This window comes from Vanessa cardui, chromosome 1, assembly GCF_905220365.1.
Source record: "Vanessa cardui chromosome 1, ilVanCard2.1, whole genome shotgun sequence".
Lineage (NCBI taxonomy): Eukaryota > Metazoa > Arthropoda > Insecta > Lepidoptera > Nymphalidae > Vanessa > Vanessa cardui.
The window spans coordinates 4,281,982-4,302,909 of NC_061123.1; the positions used below are offsets into that span (position 1 = coordinate 4,281,982).

Sequence of the window (20,928 nt, forward strand, 5' to 3'; positions counted from 1 at the left end):
GTTTTTACGGTTTATACTTATTAGTATAAAAATAATACACAGGCTGTCCTTTTTGAATCCCTCATATATGAAAAAGATAGTGATAGTTATACATAATCGCTCCCGATATTCAGTTGTTAATGACTGGTAAAATTTATTTTTTCAAAAGAAAATCTTGAACCTTATTCTAATCAGGTTATCGTTCCAAATTGATTTACAATTCCAAGCACAAAACCTTCTTAGTTATCTCAAGTCTTTAATTGCAAAAGTAGTAACGAACGACTTTTTTTTCATTATCTGTAGGATGGTTACATTGATGGCTAACTCTTAACAAAGATAATAAATACAATATTGACGTGAGGATTTTTTAAATATAGAACATAATTAAACATTATTATTATTATTAATGTTTTTAACGTTCATATTTTAAAATTCGTATAATTCGTATGTGATGAAACAGACTTATAAATACGTCATTATTTTCAATACCGCTTACATCGCGAACATAAGGTAAGTAACTTGAGTTAAATGTTATTGTAACTAAAATAAATAAGAAATTTATGACCCTATAACTCATACAAACAATTTTAACTTGTTTTTAATTAATTATAAAATATTATTTCAATATTGTGATCAAAAAGTCCGTCGTGTTAATGACTATAAAAATTAAATTATTTAGTAAGTAGATTAACTGATACAAAAATTAAAAACATATTTTATTAATTTAAAATAAAGTTTTTCAGCTTTGATTTGGACTACCGAGATGGTCATGTGGTTAGGACACATGTATCTTAACCAAATATTTCGGGTTCAAATCATCGATGATAAAAGAAAATTATAGTCATTTTACGCATGTATCTACAAAATTACATAAGACAATACATTTTAAATCCAACAGAGGTACATGTACGTTTTATGTTGTACATTATATAAGGTCATACATTTTGCAATCCTTTTATCAGATTGAAGTACAAAGAGTTGCTACGTCAACGAGTTAAAATATACCGTATTTTGTAGGTTAATTACCTTTTTAATATAAAACGATAGCATTCTTTTTGAAGCAAGATATTCACAAAAATGTTCCGATTTTAGTTTACTAACTATTAAGCAAAATGAAAAAGCTTTGGGAACTTCAGGCGGTACTTCTACTTTATACTACTTAGTGTTAGTTCACTAGAAAAGTTTTTGCAATTTTTAAATCAACACTATTTTATAGCGCATTACTTGTCATTGAAATTAAATTAGTTTATAATATATTTAAGCCATTTAAAATCTTGATGGTTTTAAGAGATTAATATCGTTAATAACAAGGATTGTTTTACAAAATACATAGTACAATATTAATATTAATAAAAGGTGATGTGTCCAACGTTATCTACATAATGTATAGAACGTTTTAAGTAATGAAACTTCAAATTGAATGCAATAAAAATGCATATGATTTTATGTATGTATGTAGTTCAAATTTCACTCTTCGTCGTCGGATAAATTATGTTCTCTTGGTACTGTAAAATTTTGATATGACTGTTTATAATATAAAGCCAGTGTCAAAATAGCCTCCTTAACTCTGATTTATACTAACCCTATTATATCTTTTATTATTTATTCAAATTCTAATATAAAGATGATGAAAAATGATAAAGGATTGTAAGTTATAAATATGGAATTTATAACATTTTATGTAATCCTCTTTTCAAATGAAACCTTACTTTTGATTTGTTATAGTTAGGGGAAAATCCATTTATATGTTACCTTAATATTTTGTCAAATTTTATATATATCTCTAACACAAAACAATAATATCAATATCTTGTTATGAAGCATTTGTTGCATTATTAAAACTTTAACTGTTAAATAAAAGTAAGGGGTTTTCTATTAGGGACTTATTAAACTTTGAGATTTAATTTAAGTAATATTTCAGACAGCGACTCGCCCTGCCCGTACATACCAACATATTATACATCTTTGCAAAATAAATATAGACAATATTAGATCTTTTTATAAATCCATAAGAAAAAATACAAATGAGGTTTTCGAAAAACGGTACTACTCGAAGCTTCGTAACTTCGGATGGACTCATTAATTCTCATATACGTGTGAATTCGGGACGCGTAGTTAATCCGGATGAAAAGCCTGAACCGTCATTTGTTTTCCGACTATGATGACGTCATCATGCTATCAAATATGCATTATGTAGAATTATATATTCTGAACAACATTGGCTCTCATAATGGGATATTTAACTGAGTCCTGAGGACTGAAGCCCGGAGCGAACCAGTAAAATACGAATGGGTTTCCCATCCGAGAAAATATCGCAAACATGCTAAGTCTGGAAGCTAGCAGTGTTTACATTGCCTCGAAAAGCAAGTAAAGCTATGGTTGCCTTATGTTGAACTCTTTTCGATCGTATGATGATATGCAATTTTATCGGGTTATGATAACGAGGGCATATATGTCGTATCTCACATCAGATAAGTCGAATCGCTTCTGAGGAAATCAATGAGCTTCAAATGATATAGCATATTACATACAACCATAATAACAACAACAGCCTGTAAATTTCCCACTGGTGGGCTAAGGCCTCCTTTCCCTTTGAAGAGAAGTTTCGGAACATACTTCAGCACGTTCTTCCAATGCTAGGATGAATTATAAACACAAATTAAGCACACGAATATTCTGTGGCGCTTGCCTGGATTTGAACCCGCAATCATCGCTTAAGGTACAAACTGTTCTAACCACTGGCTCATCTCGGCACTATTACGAACGTTAATATGTTTTCAAATTAAACATTTTTTGCATTAATAATACCAATACACACAGAGATAAAAAATGTAGATAAGAATGTTCATCAATAACGTCAAACTCATTAACGATGTGTTAATTACACAGACGCCATCCTGTGATTGATTATGAACGTCATTCCAAGCACATGGACTAATTATTAGTGTGTTAATTGTATCTATCACAGTATGTAACATATATAATAATCATATTGAAAGAAAAAGTAGCTTTCACTTGGTGGTAGGTTTTTTACAAGCACATATGGATTTATGATAATTCTACTGCCATACAGTAGTACTTAGAATTGTTTTGTTCCGGTTTGAAGGTTCTGTAAATACCTTCCAAAGTCGGTAACGCATTATGAAAGGAATTATTAATGTCTCTGTTCAATGCCATGGGCGGTGGTGACCGCTTACTATAATTTAACCCTTATGTTCGTCCCGTTTACCTACATCATAAATAAAACTAGCCAACTTTGAATCGGATTCGGGCATGTAGGGTTCTGTAAGATTGACTAGATAAATAGCAGAAGTTGTACAAATTCCATATTTCGAACGGAACCCTAAAAATGGCAAATATTGCATAAACATAAGAAGTAAATAGAAACTACTGAATCTGCTACGAAAAGTCAATTCTTCTTGGCAAAGATGTTCGCTTTTGTAACAAAATCCTCAAATTCGCACTCAAATTTATTAATTGGCAAATACAGTACATATATATTTGCCAATTAATAAATTAAAATCACATGATAAGAGAACTTTGATTGATAAGGCGTGTTAACCGATTAACGATTATATAAATGATAAAAATTGAGGATTTAGTATTCGTTGATTGCTAAGAAGGATATAAAATACTTAAATTAATATTAATTTGTTTTTAATTATCTATACAATTGATTATCGGAAAAAAGTAGCTATTGTGTGTCTAACTGGTTCTTCTAGCTTTAAATCTAATCTGAAATTAAACGATGATAAATAAAAGTGTTCGCTAGTGTCTACAAAGAACAAAATTCAAATCATTTGTTAAACATACATTACATGATAAAAAAGCGTAGAGCTTATATTTTTTTACTTCCAGGTATATAGCACGTATTTAGCTAAAATCACTTTGTACTAACTTTCCCGTCGGCTCTTCTCGGTAGAATTCCGAAACGTTACTAGCTTCACTTAATATATTTCGTTATTAACTTACTCGAATAAAGTATATTTTGATTATGAGACTTTGATTTATTTTAAGTATTAATTGGTACTTAAAATAAACTTTTTCGAATGATTTTAACTTTGATCTTCAAAATCAAAAGGTACTTTATTTAATGTTTGGTGTTATTACCACTCTATACTACTACTATTACTCCTACTACTATATTTAATTAATTTAGAAGATTGCATTAAATTTAAAGATACGATCAGTGTTACAATTCTGAAAGCGTAAACAAAATATGCGCACTCTTTAAAGTTCGCTAATGAGGTGTTACAAAATCAAAGTGTACTACCACATATGTCTTAAAACATATCATCTATAGTAATATTATTTAATAAAGTAACTCTGTCTGTGCGTCTGTTGTCCTGCACAACCAAACTACTGAATCGAATTCCATGAAAATTTGTATGTCGCCAGCTTAAAGCAATCTCAAGGACGGACAAAGGCTTCTTTTTATGCCTAAAGCCTGACGAACAACCTCTAACACGTGAAGCTGCAGACAACAACTAGAATTAAATGAAGTAATCGCAGCTTTTTCTTTTTCTACATAATAACATAAATGGTTTTCCGGGATCTTGAAGCTTAGATTAATATGTTTGAGTGAACACCATCTTGAAAATCTTTCTTACCCGTGATAAATGCATACACCTTGACCCAAGGAATTATAACTCATTTTTCATTCGAACTTAATATAGTAGTTGAATAAAATGTATTAGTATTACCTACCGTTCATATTTCGTCGTGTAATAAATAGCAGAAATATGTCACATGGTTCTTTCATATAGTAAGTTAGTGTAATAAACAATAAGAACAAGACAAACTAGTACACAGTTTGACGTAATATTAACAACAAAAATACATACGCCATGCCAGAGGTTTTGCTTTTATTTTATTTACAGCATGAAGGCAAATATTCTGCTGATGATATGTAAGTGTTGTCAATATTGACTATGTGAACAGTGAAACGTAAAGGGTTATAATTTTAAGAAATGTGATAATAAACTACTTTTTTCTATTTTTATTTGTTAGTTAATAAATTTAAAAATGATTAAAGGATTATTATATTGGACGGATAAAATATATATTCTTTTTATTTATGATATAGTTAGCATACAAGGAAGAGCCTCACCTGACGAAAAGCGACTTCCACCGCTAAAGACATTAACAACACATGGGGTCTTTTAGGTGCGTCACCGGCCTTTAAGAAATGTTTGAACCCTTTTTTGAAGGTTCCCAAGTCGTTATCTATCGTCATAACGTTTCGGAAAAAAAATCGTTGATGTTTAAACACAATATATAAATGTAATCTATGACATGATTACAAAAAATATATAAATATCTTACTGAATATTTTGCTGGTCTCAGTATAATCGATATTCCGAACTGGTAACTAAATAATAAATATTAAAATTAATCTTGTAAAATGTTTAAAAAATAATTCAATACTACCTCTTAAAGTTTACTTGAAAAAAGTATGTTCGTATGTTCTTATTCATAATTATTATTACTTTACCCTTTAGGTATAACAGTCAATATTTTTCAAATGTTTAAAAAATATATATAAATATTAAAATAATATGAATTAGTATTTATGATAATTATTATTATTATAAATATAAATGATTAAATAAGATTCAGTTATACTCTTAAATTAAAATAAGATCTTAGGTGCATGATGCCTGTAAGCATCACATTTCCTTTTAAAGACATTTCTTCTTATTGAACGTCACTGAACTAAAAAATTAAACCAACTATTTAAAGCTCCAAAGCGCACCGTACTTTTAACTTCCATTTTCATAAACCTAACTTTACGAATAGCTCGCGATAAAAAGTTAAGGAAAGTGATTTTATAATTCATAAAATAAATTTATGTTTAAACTACCGGAGCGCCCCAGCTTCGTACGAGTTGATATAAGTTTTTTTACCACCTTGGGTTACATTACTTATGTTTTAGGAAGGATTCCTTATGTTTTCTAGCAATAAATATAGACTATGTTAATCGTGGATAATGTAGCTTTCGAATAGTGAATGATTTTTTTAAATCGGTCCAGTAGGTTTGAGCCTATTACTTACAAAAAAACAAATAAAGTTTTCCTCTTTATATTATTAGTATAAATCATTTTTTAACATATATAATTTGTTTTGTTTATTTAAAACTTTATATAATTTGAAATAAATTTTGTAGTCAATCACGTTACATGTAGGTTATATTAACAGGGTCAGGTAACTAATGTGTGTTTCAAGTTCAAGTAATTCGATGAAAGCGTAACATTGTCCCGCGTTACAAAGGGTTCTTTGTGCCGCTGTTCCTTTTGTCTGTAATACAGTTCATTTTCAAAGGCGAGTCTGTTAATGACTCTTGATGCTAGATAATCTATCGTAAACTACCCGCTGACAGTTATTCGAAGAAAACATCACGCCAGAATTATTGTTGGGTATCCGAATACTGTGGCGTTAGTACAAATGAAATAACGTTGAAAGAAGTCAGATTATCATTGACCTAAAATTTAAGGACCTTAGTATATCCTCAAGTAAATGATATGGCAAATTTCGTTGTAGAATACGACAATCATTATAAACACAATTTTTAATAAATTACATTATAAAAAAACAGATCATTCTCACCTACCCGAAAATTAATTTAAAATAATATAACTTTTAAATAGCATACTTAAGGAATGTCTGTGAATGGATTACGTACTAAACTGAAAAGTGACCGTAAAATACCGATCGTGAAATTTCAGAAAATGTTAGGAACATATACAAGTAATTGTGTTAAACTTTGAGTCGACATTCGATATTTCACTACTTATATACAAAGTCTATTCTTATAAAATAGCACCGCTGTTGATAAGATTAAGCCGATAGAGACCCCTGAGGAAACTATGCCTAGCCACGAACAGCGCACAGCAAGGCAGGAATGCGTTATATCATCACGATCCCACAGTCTGTCCGATCCGTGCCCAAAACGGCTAAAGTAGTTTAGTGGGTAAGAATCTAACATAATCCTAGCTGGATTATATCTCCTCCAGAGGACGGCCCGTAAAGGCTAACAAAAGATTTTGCGTGAACAAAAGGTTAAGCGAGAAGTTTTATTCCAGAACAAGAGACAAACTACAGAAAAAAATATTTTCAATAAATCCATGACCAAGACGTAATAAAACCAAAATTATTTGATATTTCTATTTTTATTCTAAAAGTAACATACCTTAACAACCCCACATTTAACTTATATTTAGAACAAGGCGATTACGATGTTCAAATCCCTAATGTAGCGAAATTCTAAACTTATATCAAGTTTGTGGGACAAAATACGTGATCAATTTCATCCAACGTCAAGAACGTCCGCATACATGGCGAATATATCATAAGGCGAGTTTTGCACCAGATCAATTCACAAATTTCACGTTATGTATATACCGAATAATACTGACAGGTGAGCAATATACTAGATATTCCGAATACATACAAACTTTGCAATACATATGTACGTGTTTCAGTGTGAAGTTTTTGGACGATATAATTATACATGCGTTCATGTAAGAAATATTTAATACATTATGTAAATAAACCTTTTGAGACTTTGGGCTGCAACTGAAAAATTCTCAACCGAAAAACTAAACTTACTTTGGCCTAATACGGAATACCTGGACCTAATAGAGCCACTGCGTTTTCGAACGAGCTAACGAGGTATCCAACAATACAATTAACTGTCATGGAAACCAGCAACACACCACGTAACCGCACAGTAACCTTCACACATCAAGGACAATAACGACCTCTTCAATGTGATACAAACCTTGCGTTAATATTTGATGTTTCCATAACGTCCGGTTCGACTAAAAATAACCAAAGACCCATCCAAGTATAACCCCAGTGTGTGTTCAAATATTAAAAATGAGAAAACTATATCCAACAAATCTATATTATTTACACTTATCTATACTTTATTAAAATTATAAATGTGAAAGTAACACTGTATGTCTGTCTGTCTGTCCTTCTTTCAGGACCAAACCAATGAACCGAATTTGATGAATTTTGTTATGAAGCAAACTTGAACTCCATGGAAGGACTCAGGCTTCTTTTGCCTGACCCAAACAAGCGAAGCCGCGGGCAACAACTAGTAATTATACTTTTACATCCAATCCAATCCAATCCATCAGCCCATTTCCGTCCACTGCTGGACATAGGCCTCTCCAATTGCACGCCACTGAGTTCGTTCTTGGGCTACTCGCATCCAGCTCCTGCCAGCCGTCTTGCGTTGCGTCTACTTTTACATACGACGTCGTATTAACAACAATTTTATTTATACACTAACTACTACCCATCCATCACTCCACTGTTATACCACAATACTTAGTATTATTGTGTTCCAGTTTAAAGGGCGAGTACCTATGTGATGAGAGATGACACAGGTAATAAAATCTTTATACCTAATATTTATGGTAGGTACATTCATCATGGAAAATTAGAGGTAACCACTTACAATCGCGTAGTCCATTTGTCAATACCCATGTTAAATAATAAGTTATAATATCAAATAAAAAAAACACTATACGTATAATCTTCAGTTTGTCACAATGTAAAGTTTGTTTTTCATTAAATGTCACTGACAGTACGGCAAGAGCTATTTCGATCGTACGTCGTTCAATAACAATATCAAGGACTCGCATGTCATAAATCAATGATATATCAACACGCCAATGTCAATCCAACATTTCAAGGTCCTGAAAGCGATATTTTGTAATATTCACACGGCTATAACAAGCTCAATCATAATTGGATGAAAATAATAAAAGTATTAACGATTGAATTAATTCGATGACATCAAATATAGAATTATTAAGAAAGTAAAAATAGAATGTCGATGACCTTTTTCTTTTTTATAAAACTTATTTTTTTTATTTACAAAAAAGGTTGTATGTACATTATGAGCAGTGTATTAATTCAAATTTTATAAACAAAATGTCACTTTTTTTAACAAATTAACGAAGCAATTATAGTATTAGTGTCACGATGTTTGCCGCTTTTATTCCCTAATAAATTTTAATAAACTCTTTTTGTATTTAAATAATCCAACGACCCTCGTTATATAAATGTCTCTATTACAAAGACTAGGCTTGAATAATGACTTTATCTAACATTTAAGTTAGTTAATTTCGAGTATTGTAATTTACAGTTTCATTGTCCAAAAATTAAACAGGCTTACGACTGTAACAAGCAGCCATAAAACGTTCCGTTTCCAGAAATAATTCGTGTATAAATTTATAATTTTAAATAACGAATGTTTGAATTCTCGAACACGTTGTTATTAAAATAAACCCTTTTGTGTTTCGAATTCAAATAAAACAGCCTTGGCTTCAGCCATGACCGTACCTTAATAGAAGCTATAAACTGCTCAATGCTGAGGCATACGTAGCAAGTTCGAGTAGAAAATCGATCCAGGTAGTCGGGCCTCGCCGTGCCCGCTCGGGTGTTTCCGCCCGCTGACATTGGCTTCCGTTACAACAGATGGAGAATTTAGTCAAATAAGCTACGTTCACGAAATTAAGATTTAAGGTTTATCGGTTTGATGAAAATTTTTTAAATGTTTTTTTTTTATTCTTTGAATCTTTTGTTGAAACTTGAAATTTTACCAATAGAATTAGGGGTATATTATTTGAATTCGTACAATCAATGGACATAGATCGAGAAAATCGTGTTGTCTGTGTTCGTCAAATTTAAACTATCTAATATTTACTTTTAAAGGATATAAAATGGTTAACATCACTACGCGTCGCCCAAAGCTACGAAGTTACCGTTTTTATGGCAATTATAAGGTTATGGACAAATTGGTTACCGTATCACTTACGGATGGTATACATTCCACTGACCACTGACATTAGCGCCGCAAAATATATTAACCGTCCCTTACCTTAGAAATTGACATGTTATGTCCCATGTGCCTGTTGTTACACTTGCTCATTTACCATTCAATCTAGGGCATATCAATACTAAGTACTCCTGCTTGGTGGTATATTATCTGATGATTGGGTGGTACCTACACACAATAATTAAGCGTGTTGATGATTTTTTCGTTTAATGGAATCTCTCGTATTGTATTATTGTTTAATAAAGTTGCTAAAAGACACTTGCTAGGTATCCTGTAAAAAATATATATCTCAAAATATCGCAGGCTCTGCGCTTTAGATCAGTACTAGAGCTTAGAATATTTTATATCACCAGATGTACCTATGTGTGCTTACGTCGTATTTCCAACAATTTTGTTTGCACAAAGTAAGTACACTCAGTGGGTGCACTCATCACATATTCTATTGCAACTCTTCGTTTTCCAGTCTAGTTTCGAGGATGAGTAAGTCAGTAACTACAGCCACAAGGCATATAAAAATTTAGTTCTCAATGTTGAAGCATTGGCATTATAAGGAATGTTTAATATTTCTTACATCACCAAAATCAATGGGGATTGGTGACTTCTTACAATCACGTAGGCCAATAATTGTACTTCATGATGAAAAAAATATATCGAGGATGGATAATTCGAAACTTTGAAATCTGTGAAAGTTTTAAACGATATTGCGACCGAATATTATTCGATTGGCTTGGCTCTGAAGCACTCCCAATGGAGACATCGGAAATGCCTGCAATTTACCTCTATGTGGCAAAGTTATAAAAGCTTTCAACCCCCACACTTTTATCTGAAACTGAGTGAAAGTAAAGAGCAGGTAATTTAAGTTCTAAGTTAATAAAATGCATTTTGCTTTATTATTACGATATAATAAGATTACTCTCAATTTAAATTTCTTACTTCACATAAAAACATTAATTTTTTAATAAATATTATATGTATTTTAATATAACTGTTCGTATAACATATAGCTTGTATAAATCCAAATATTATAATTTATTTAATTTAAAGTAATTTACTCGCTCCAGTTTCCTTGAATCGTCATTAAATAATCACATATGCGGAATGTATAAATTTAAATTGTTAAAATTTTAAAACCGGTAGTAAACGGTGGTACCATTAAATTTATTATTACGAGACGATATATCCATGTATAAATTTTATATACAATATTGTAATATATTTTATATATAACTCATGATTAATGAAGATTTCTACTAAACATTTTTTTTAAGAACCGGATAAATAGTTTGAGATTATATTTACGAACAAATAAGTTGTATGTTGATACTAATATATTAGAATAAATACATAATAATTTTTATAATTATGTAATACATTTTACAAATTTTAAATAACAAATCAAATGAGCTTGAAACGTATTATAAAAGTAAAGTAAAGTAAAGTAAAGTAACAGCCTGAAAATTTCCCATTGCTGGGCTAAGGCCTCCTCTTCTATTAAGGAGAGGGTTTGGTACATATTCCACCACGCTGTTCCAATGCGGGATGCTGAAATACACATGTGGCAGAATTTCGATGAAATTGGACACATGCACGTTTCCTCACGATGTTTTCCTTCACCGCCGAGTACGAGATGAATTATAAACACAAATTAAGCACATATACATATGTATATAGTGGTGCTTGCCTGGGTTTGAACCCGAAATCATCGATTAAGATGCACGCGTTCCAACCACTGGGCCATCTCAACTCATGAAACGTATTATAGTCGATTAAAAATAAAGTGCAAAATTTTGATTTTAATAATAACATTTATGTATTTTTGACGATATTAAACGACGATATAGAGTTTAAAATGTGAAATTGTAAAATAGATGCACCATTATTGTGTAATATGCCTGGCAAAATTATGATATGTAAAAGCTTATTTTGTACTCATATAAAATCAACCCGTTAATTACATTTATGCATATTAGAACATAGATTTGGAACGTAACTACGTACATAACTAACTAGTTGATACATAGACATGTTACATAGATTACAGTACCTAAAAATTTTGCACTTAGTTAAATTAATTCATCATGTTTATTGCGTCTACATTATCGGTAATACAATTATATAATATGATATGAAATTATTAGCAGTGTTGTTTAATGTAACGACATCTTGGAACTGATGAACTGACAGTTTAAAAAAAATATATTTTATTATTCTTTAAGATAAACTGAGTCGAGATGGCCCAGTGGTTAGAACGCGTGCATCTTAACCGATGATAGCGGGTTCAAACCCAGGCAAGCACCGATTCATGTGCTTAATTTATCTTTATAATTCATCTCGTGCTCATCATCGCATATATCAAACACTTACTGCGCACATTGTACAGATAGATAAAAATATTGCTCCGGTCACGGGATGAACAACAGTAATTAAACAGTACTCCGTTTTGTTGTGTTTTGAGAGAGAGTGTAACTATATCTACAAAAGACATGGCATTAAGATGTTATATAGTTCACAACCACTTTATAGTACGACACAACTTAGATATAGCATCGGCAAAATTCGTAAAACCGATCACATCCGAATTAACTACACTATCCCATATTATCAATATTTGTTTCTCATGTGAATATGATCTTTACACAAACGTAATAACCATGTAACATCATATGACCTAATATATTCGTCAATTTGACACGTCGATTTACATGCACTTGTTTCCTCGGGTTGAGCTGACGTGAGAATCTATAGCGACGAATAGCGTCGAATGGCGCGATGGGGAGCTATTTCTGTTGGTTGTATAAATCGGCAGTAATCGGTTTTATTTTCCTTTAATTGCATTTTCCGATGCTACATCCAATTTGTGTCGTACCATACATATTTTCTATCGGTAAAAAAAAATCGCTCCACGCACACATGGAATTATATTTATAAAGCGACGAAGCGGATTGGGAGCGTAAAATGGTTGAGGGTCATGGTGCACAAATTTAATAGATTTTCAATATAAAAAGTGCAAGACCCATTGAAATGAAATACGGATGTTTAAGGAAGATAACGTGTTAAAATTACACAACACACACACACACACACACAAAATTGTCTTTGTAACTAATTTTCTACTCGTGTAAATCATAAGAATAAAGAATTCTTCGACAAGTACATCGACCTAATAATTGTTTATGACAATAGTACAAATTTTTGGGAGATTCTGTGAGGGCATTTACATGCAGTGTCTATTAAATGTGATCAAATGATATGTGCTTGTATATTTAAATAAATTCAGCATCAACTGAATACGTTTATGTATTTCGCTACGTAAGTTATTCGTTCAGAATTCGTATTCTGAGTGAAGGTTTTCAAATCATAGAATCCGCTCAGAGTGGTTCCACTTTAGCTCCACGGGTATTTGACGCTGTGAAATTTGAATTTTCCTTGCTATTTATATTCTTGAATAATATAAGATATCGGATTTGTACTAGTCCATATCATATTTTTATTTTTATTGAATTTTTTTATGCTTTGTATTTTCTAAAATATGTTTTAGTAGTATTTGTTAACACGTTGGCAGCGGTATCACTTTTTTTTCCAATTGCTGTGTTAGGGGGCATTTTAGACCTGTAATAAAATCTATCATAATACCGATATCGGGTTTATTAAGCCCCGTAACGTTTAAGAAAATAAAACTCAATGTGATGTGATCGAATTTTATTTTTTCAGTGCGATAGGTGGTCAAAGATACCCCGTAGTTAAGATGTTACATCGTACCATTCTATTTTAATAGGCATGATATGAATATATTCATCATTTTCAACCGACTTCCAAAAGGAGGAGGTTATCAATTCGTCTGTATTTTTTTATTTTTTTTTTTTTTTTATGTTTGTTACCTCATAACTTTTCACTGGGTGGACCGATTTTGATAATTTTTTTTTTGTTTGAAAGGTAGTGCTTCCCGTGGGGTCCCATTTTTTTTATTTTTTTTTTCCGATGATGGTATCCATGTGAACACGACATAAGTCTTAAATTTGCGTTATGTATATGCGCGACAAATAGGTGAATAACTGAAAATCACGTTAACCAATTTTGATAATTCTTTTTTTATTATAAAATATATACTTCAAGGGTAATTTGGTGAAAGTTTGGTAAGGTTCTGAGCACAGGATCCATGACAAAGTGACGGAGCGGAAGGGAACGGAACAATTCTGAGGAGCACGTTAGCGATACTCGGTCGAATCTTTTATTTATAGGTTATTTGGATATTTGAGTCACCTTCCATAATGTGGTTATGTTTATGTAATTATCATAGTCGAATATTATAATCAACTAGCTACCCACCCCGGCTTCGCACGGGTGCAATACTGATACTAAATATACTACAGAATTTGTTTATATACGAAATCACATCGCAAACTTCTAAAATTATCAGTGTTTCTTTACTATATTGTTCATGTATTATATACACAAACCTTCCCCTTGAATCACACTATCTTTTAAAAAAAACCGCATCAAAATCCGTTGCGTAGATTTAAAGATATAGGGACAGAGAAAGCGACTTTGTTTTATACTATGTAGTGATGGAACTCCTATACGGCTCGCAGTTAGGGTGCGATATGGGGCAGAATTTCTTACTATCTTTAATCAAATTTTGTGTATGTGATGTGATGTCATATGATGTACGAAATATAGTTGGTCTTTTTCAAAGTTTTTTTGCTGAGTTCGATTACAGCTCTTTCGAGGGATCCTTGTAGTTCACGCCGCGTGACGTATTAAATCCGCATTTTCGAAAGTCTATTTTTGCTTTATTCGCAAGTTTCCTTTGAAATTGTCCTCGAAGTAGTTTCTGACTCATATAAACGGAACGCTTAATCTATCCATATTAAAAAAAATTAGTTGGTCAACATCAGCTTCACTTAAAATCAAAAAATAAATAAAATTTTAACAAAAAGAAAAACCGACTTCAAACAAAACACTATTTTAAAACAAATGAATATGCACGAAAAAGTAATAAAAATAATTGCGTATTCAACATATTTTTTAGAGTCTTCCTAAGTTAAATGAAATGAAAAATATTAGACTACTTAAAAGTCGATTAACGATTATATCATGTAGTTATAATTATTGTTATATTTGGAGTCGGTGTCAGCCAATAAAACCCTACAGTATATCTATCAAAAAACAATACGAGAATACTTTAACAAATATGTTTTTTACAAATTACCTTTTACACAATAATATACTGGATCAATCAAGGGGCTCTTTCTTTTGATTGTTGGGGCAAGGGCACCGTGGCTGACACCGGCTCCAAATATACCAATAACTATAACTACATGATATAATCGTTAATCGACTTTTAAGTAGTCTAATATTTTTCATTTCATTTAACTTAGGAAGACTCTAAAAAATATGTTGAATACGCAATTATTTTTATTACTTTTTCGTGCATATTCATTTGTTTTAAAATAGTGTTTTGTTTGAAGTCGGTTTTTCTTTTTGTTAAAATTTTATTTATCCTACAATATATCAAATGGATGTTACGGCTTCCACACGACAGAGAAATCTATGTTTCTCTTAGTTGCATCTCAAGGGAGAGATATAAGATGCGGATTAGACCTAGAATTTACTTGGTGGTAGGGCCTTGTGATAGCCCGTCTGGGTAGGTACCTCCCACTCATCAGTTATTCTACCGCCAAATAACAGTACTCAGTATTGTTGTGTTTCGGTTTGAAGGGTGAGTGAGCTAGTGTAACTACAGGCACAAGGGACATAACATCTTAGTTCCCAAGGTTGGTGGCACATTGACGATGTAAGGAATAGCTAATATTTCTTACAGCGTCATTGTCTATGGTGACCACTTACCATCAGGTGGCCCACATGCTCGTCCGGCAAACTATACCATTAAAAAAAGAAAAAAGAAAACCTCGCGCGGTATTGAACGCGTTAAAGAACTAAAATTTTATGAGTTCCTCTCGTCATGTCTTTTCTCATATAATCAGAATGACTATTAAAGCCTCTTTATGTGTCTCTTCTGGGCTAAGGCATTTCAATTCGCTGAGAAGGTTTGGCTCTGATTCCACGCTGTTCCAATGTGTATTAATTGATGTTTTGATGTTTTTCCCCACTGCCGAGCACGAGATGAAATTTAAACACAAATTAATCCCATAGAAATTCAACGTTCTAACCTCTTCGCCATATAGACTAGGAGATAAAACTTCATATAAACATTACGCGAACTAAGGAACCTTTTAGTTGCAATAATAAATTAATTAGGAAAATTATTGAGTTAAACACTTAGATTATAAATCATTAATGATAGGATGTGTTATTTGATAAACAATTAGATATACATATCAGTCATTATCTATAGTTATTAATCGTGCGGGATTTAAATTAATACAGTATATTTAATCTTACCTCATTAACTTATTTTAATTACTAAAAGCTATTCCAAACGAAAGGGTCTGGGTACCTCTCTCGTGACATTTTGCGATTTCTTAGATTTCATATAACGAATAACTTAAACAGACGTTAATATTTGTGTACGTAAATCCTTAATGGTTTTATTGTTAAGAGATAAGTTAAAAAAGTAGCCTATGTCCTTCCTTTGTGTTTAAATTTGCTTTACACCAAATTTCATCAAACTTGGGTGCTTGGTTTGGTCTTGAAAGAGCGACAAATAGACAGACAGAATTTCTTTCACAGTTATAATATTGACATAAACATCTCCTGTACAATATTATATAAAAGAGTAAATAAGGTTGCATTGAAGCGTTATACACTATGTATTTATTACATGCTAGCTGTGCCCGCGACCTTGGACGCGTTTGAATTTAACAAAAAAAAATTATAGCCTAATTTACTCCCTATCATATCAGTTATCCGCCAGTAAAAGTCACTTCAAAGTAGGTCGAGTTCCAGAGATTAGCTGGAGCAAACAGACAGACAGACAGACCGACAAAATTGTAAAAAAATGTTTTTTGGTATATGTACCGTGTATAAATACGTACGCATTGAGTAATAAAGAGTTATTTAAATAACACAAACAGACACTCCAATTTTATTATATGTATAGATCATATTAAAAATTATACTGTACACTACCATTGAAGTAACACTTGCCGTTTGTATGACAATGATATACATGAGCTGCAGTTTTTGGGATGTCAGTAGACACAATAAGTTATTTCGAAATGACCTTGAATACACTGTGCCTCCAAATCTTACGTGTAACTTTAACTCCAAGCGAAATAAAAAATCATGACTGTTTAAGAAAACGCTGATAAAAGAGTATTCTTTTTTTCGTTACAATAACATGTTTTTTATCGAGTAATTGCGGGTTAAACTGCGAAACGCTACTTATAAAATAATATTTAGCAATGTCAAAGCAAATTTTTCTTAACTCCGAAAGGCTTACTGGCTAATTTAAGGCTAGCTACTGGAGCCAGCATTGTTTTGTTTCGGTTAGAAAAGTAAGTCAGTGTAACTACAGGCACAAGGGACATATAATTTTAATTCCTAAAGTTGGTAGTACATTGGTGATGTAATAAATGGTAAACATTTCTTTCAGCGCCATTACCTATGGACAGTGGTGACCTTACCGTCGGGCCCATTTGCTCGTTCACTTAACTATATAATTTAAAAAGTAATCAAGGCTTTAAATTTGAATAAAATCATAAAGTAATATATCATTTTCTCCTTTCAGGTACGTAAAAAACTTTCCAGAAAGGGAAGGGCTGAGTCACGCTGTCATTTGGGATACTCGGTGAGTTTAAGGACGAAGTATTTATTTAGGCGGCGATCGATACTCTGCAAACTTAAATAAGTTTAGTGAAAAAGGCATGCGTATAACTCAAAAACATTATACATTGACGAACACAACAATTTCCATACTTACTTCACTTTACTTTGTGAAACATAATTTCAGAACAAAACTGTATCTACAAGGTATAAATATTTAGAGAAAATCATTCATAAATATACTACTCCTTTTGCTTGCAATTGAAATTTATACAAATAAAAGTTGCATTGAATTCGTATTTTTTAAATTTCTAGAATAATTATCAAACCATTCTTTCAAGTACTTAATATTTATATATAAATTGTGTTCAGGCGAATATTGGTTCATGTTGTGTCTTCGTCCTTTGATACTCAAATCAGTGATGATAGAAAGAGAGAAAACAATGTTTAATAACCCGTTTAACAATGTCTTCAATGCCTTCAGATTTTACGCTTATTTTATGAATTATTATTTAAATTACTGTTTTAAAACAATTTATAATAATTGACTTATGTGATGAAATAAGGTTGTATAGGTAAATGTTTCGAATTGACTTCAAAGTGTACAACGTAGAAGGTAATCTGGAGTTGGCTTCATAGTAATACTCGTAATACATTCAAGACAACTTACATAGTTTTAATTTTAACTTGTTTTAAGTGTTAACTACAATATTAAGTATTTATCATCTCATTTAAAAAAAGAATTATACTTTTTTTTCTGGCCTGCATCTACGCTAGTTGAGAGCTTTATTTAGCCAATATAACATACAAATGTAAAAGCGATGAAGCTACGGGCGACAACTAATCAAAAATACGAGTGTAAATATTTTTACCATTGATTTTACCACGCAGAGTAAAAAAGAGCATTGCTCATTAAAACACGCTTGTTACGTCACGTTTATAAGTAAAGCCGTATAATGCTTTAAATATTTACCGTTATGAAATATTTCATTACAAGAAAATGTAATAAAAAAAGACATTACATTTCTATTTAATCTTACGTATAATCCAAAAACTAGACCGCAAGAAAAACAATGTCTAACAAGCAAAGTTGGCAACCTTCCATATTTCTACTTAAGCTGAAACGAAGCGTGCTACAGCTACGATATTTTACGTTACCCGTCTATTAATAAGTGTATAAGAAAACTTTAGTAAGTGTTGTTAAGAAACCCAGCAATGAACGAAGATATTTAGATTAAAGTCGCTTTACGCAAAGTCTCTGAAATGTATAATGGACGCCTAAGCTTAAACACATAAAATATCTCAGCAGCATACACAAGTTTATTACTAAACTTATAACATGTTATTTTGAATTTTAATAAGCGATAGAATCTCTCACTTATATTTTATATATAGTTATCGCTGTTGAAAATCCAATGGGTGATGGAGTTTTTTTACATTAAATATATTTATGATTGATAATAGGATAAAAATGTATTAAAATAGGATTTTAATAAAAATAACAATAATTAATGTAAGAAATTATTTATAAAAGAATATTTAATATTCACGCCTTTTCTCAAACCAAAAAAGTTAAAGTACCAATCATGAAAGCGTGGGATATCGGCGAGAAATCTAGCGTTTCTCCTTTGAATCACAACTCCGATCCTCCTGGCACAACACGAATCAACCCTCCAGTCACCAGCGAAGGCAATAGGGCGAGGTGTTATAATATTTATAAACAAATTTTAATCTAAAATCTACTATCATAATTTTAGTGATAGCCGAATAGTTTAAAAATATATAGATAGCAATAATTTATAACCAGACTTGCAACATTAATCATTATTATCTAATCAATGTACGAAGTAACCGATATGAAGACAAATATTGTCAGACATATAAAATCGTTAGCTCAGCTTAGAAACCGAGCGTTAATATCGATTGATAATGATCGCAATGGCCAATGAAATCGATTAACACATTTCGTGGAAAGAACTAATCGTGATCAGAACAGACTCGATTTTTTAATACAGTTTTACAAATATAAACTCAAATTCCTTTATTAAATCATTATTATATGGAATCATTACACTTACTCATCAATAGCCAAACCAAACACTAACGGTGCAGAAAAGAAAATACCCTGACCTGAGAAGAACCGGTGAAAGAAACTAAGCGGGTCCCGTTTTTGCAAATTTCAATATATTGAATATGAATAGAAATAGCCATGAGGCGACCGTTTCATTCCCAAGGTGATATCAACCCTTCACACACAAGCGTTCCTTAACATTTTTTTTTAATTTGGCAACAGAAGCATTTTGCATGCTTTCTGGGATCATGTTGTAGAACCGTATAGATTGACCCACAAAAAAGGCTTACTTTGCATTCGAGTAACAGGAGTGATAAGTTTGTGTTTATTCCTTGTACCAACCATATACATAATATATCAGACCAAAGAAATAGTATACTGCATTTATTTATTTTGTTCATATATTAAAGAATGGTTTGTCTTCCTTAGCTTTCTTACTCGTCTTAACCTCAATTCCTTTACCCTACTCAAATACACAGCAATACAGCTGAAACTGCCAAAAATTTCCCGTGAAATTCGACAAACCATACATAGCTCTAGTAGCTTGTATGTTACCTGTCAATGAAATATTAAATTATTACTATTCTTCTTATATTACATTATAACGTGTGTGTATAATATTTATATTTGTGTGCGTGTATCACATATCACACTCATACGACGCAGCTCAGCGTAACGAGTTCTGCAGGTAGCCTGGTTGACAGTCCAGATTTGGACGTGACGAAGCTGCTCAGAAGGTCGTCCACCAACCTAATATAGATAAATTAATGTATTAATTAATTAATAAAATGAAGCAGAGATTGCCCAGTGGTTAGAACGCGTGCATCTTAACCTTAAATGATTGCGGGTTCAAACCCAGGCAAGCACCGCTGATATTATTATTCATATTCCTAAGTAATTTATAATTGCACACTTGCCCGATTTTTATCCAACCTTAATTCTGAATAGAGGTTGCCACTTGCCTGAGAGCGATCACTCTAAGCGATAAGGTCGCCTTTGTGTACTTTTTAATTTACCTGAACTTCTTTTTATATTTATTATAAATTGTTTGCAATAAAGATTTAATAAGTAAATAAAAATAGTGTCATATTTTAAATTTATTTATTATTAATAAAAGCATGTTAAAGCAAGTGAGAATGTAAAAAGCACTTATACTATTGAAATATGTTAATGTACTTTGTAGCGTTTAAATAATTCTGAGTAAATGGACTTGCATTAATCATATATAACTCTATGGTACCGCTAAATAACTTTTTGCATAAAATTTACTGAAAACATATCAGACAATATTTCTTTTAAA

The 20,928-nt window shown here is 31.7% G+C and overlaps 1 protein-coding gene across 5 annotated transcripts in view; it reads left to right on the forward strand.

Moving 5' to 3' along the window:
* Positions 1-20,928, forward strand: part of LOC124539311 (solute carrier family 12 member 4) — a 448,925-nt gene that overhangs the window by 214,211 nt on the left and 213,786 nt on the right. The window lies entirely within an intron of this gene.